General features: G+C 31.7%; 1 non-coding gene across 1 annotated transcript; it reads left to right on the top strand.

Annotated features, from left to right (window-relative positions):
- The first annotated feature begins 503 nt into the window (after window positions 1–503).
- LOC130953230 (small nucleolar RNA R71) lies at window positions 504–611 on the top strand. Its single transcript, XR_009075406.1, has one exon. It is a non-coding gene; the product is annotated as a small nucleolar RNA R71 (small nucleolar RNA).
- The last annotated feature ends 1,634 nt before the right edge of the window (window positions 612–2,245 follow it).

The following is a 2,245-nucleotide window of genomic DNA, read 5'->3' as shown; positions in this document are numbered from 1 at the left end:
CCGAGCCTATTTCTTCGACCATTATTGAAGCCTTGTTAAAGCTTTTGTTGATCATTCCATGAGAAATTTGGATGATTTCTCCATGATGAATTATAGGTGTTTCCATAAGGTTCACCCATGTAATTTACCTCTGCCATTGCAGGGTTCTCACGATCATAAGCTTCTTCTTCAGAAGATGCCTCTTTAATACTGTTGGATGCATTTTGCCATCCATTCAGACTTTGAGAAATCATGTTGACTTGCTGAGTCAACATTTTGTTCTAAGCCAATATGGCATTCAGAGCATCAATTTCAAGAACTCCCTTCTTCTGAGACGTCCCATTATTCACGGAATTCCTCTCAGAAGTGTACATGAACTGGTTATTTGCAACCATGTCAATAAGCTCTTGAGCTTCTGCAGGCATTTTCTTTAGGTGAATGGATCCACCTGCAGAATGGTCCAATGACATCTTAGAGAACTCAGATAGACCATAATAGAATATATCCAAAATGGTCCACTCTGAAAGCATGTCAGAAGGACACCTTTTGGTCATCTGTTTGTATCTTTCCCAAGCTTCATAGAGGGATTCACCATCTTTTTGTTTGAAGGTCTGAACATCCACTCTAAGCTTGCTCAGCTTTTGAGGAGGAAAGAACTTAGCCAAGAAGGCCGTGACCAGCTTATCCCAAGAGTCCAGGCTATCCTTAGGTTGTGAGTCCAACCATGTTCTAGCTCTGTCTCTTACATCAAAAGGAAAAAGCATGAGCCTGTAGACTTTAGGATCTACTCCATTAGTCTTAACAGTCTCACAGATCTGCAAGAATTTAGTTAAAAACTGATAGGGATCTTTTGATGGAAGTCCATGGAACGTGCAGTTCTGTTGCATTAGAGCAACTAGTTGAGGTTTCAGCTCAAAATTATTTGCTCCAATGGCAGGGATTGAGATGCTTCTTCCATCAAACTTAGAAGTAGGTGTAGTATAATCACCAAGCATCCTCCTTGCATTATTATTTTTGGCTGCCATCTCCTCTTCTTTTTCGAAAATTTCTGTAAGGTTGTCTCTGGATTGTTGTAATTTAGCTTCTCTTAGTTTCCTCTTTAGAGTCCTTTCAGGTTCAGGATCTGCTTCAACAAGAATGTTCTTGTCCTTGCTCCTGCTCATATGAAAAAGAAGGGAACAGAAAATAATAATAGGGATCCTCTTTACCACAGTAGAGAGATTCCTTTATGTTAGTAGAAGAAGAAAGGAATAGAAGAAGGAAAAAGTAAGAATCCAAACACAAGGGGAAGGATAGGTTCAAATTCTTGAGATAAAGAGAAGTGTTAGTAAATGAGTAAATAAATAGAATATGATGAGAGAAGGAGAAATTCAAAAATAAATTTTGAAAAAGAGTTAGTGATTTTCGAAAATTAAGAGAAGAAATAAAATTAAAATTAAAATTTGAAACAATTAGTTAATTAAGAAAATTTTGAAAAAGAGGGAAGTAATTTTCGAAAATTAGAAAGAGAAAAGTAGTTAGGTTGTTTTGAAAAAGATAAGAAATAAACAAAAAGTCAATTAGTTAGTTGAAAAAGATTTGAAAATCAATTTTGAAAAGATAAGAAGTTAGAATAAGATTTTGAAATTGATTTTTGAAAAAGATATGTTTTAAAAAGATATGATTGAAAAGATATTTTGAAAAAGATTTGATTTTTAAAATTAAAATTTATTACTTGACTAACAAGAAACTAAAAGATATGATTCTAGAATTTAAAGATTAAACCTTTCTTAACAACAAAGTAACAAACTTCAAATTTTTGAATCAATCACATTAATTGTTAGTAAAGCGTTTGAAAATCATGAATTAAAGATAAGAAAAAGATTTTAAAATTCAAATTAAAAATTTTCGAAAAATAGTAAGAAAAATGAAAAAGATTTGATTTTTGAAAAAGTTTTGAAAAGATAAGATTTTTAAAATTGAAAATTTGACTTGACTTATAAGAAATAGCTAAGTTTTTAAAAATTTTTGACTAAGTCAACTCAAATTTTCGAAATTTTGAGAAAAATAAGGAAAAGATATTTTTTATTTTTGAATTTTTAATGATGAGAGAGAAAAACATAAAAATGACCCAAAACATGAAAATTTTTTATCAAAACCAATGATGCATGTAAGAACACTATGAATGTCAAGATGAACACCAAGAACACTTTGAAGATCAAGATGAACATCAAGATTTATTTTTGAAAAATTTTCAAGAAAAGAAAACATGCAAGACACCAAACTT

This window comes from Arachis stenosperma, chromosome 1, assembly GCF_014773155.1.
Source record: "Arachis stenosperma cultivar V10309 chromosome 1, arast.V10309.gnm1.PFL2, whole genome shotgun sequence".
Taxonomy (NCBI): domain Eukaryota; kingdom Viridiplantae; phylum Streptophyta; class Magnoliopsida; order Fabales; family Fabaceae; genus Arachis; species Arachis stenosperma.
This window is presented reverse-complemented; position numbering and strand designations above follow the sequence as displayed.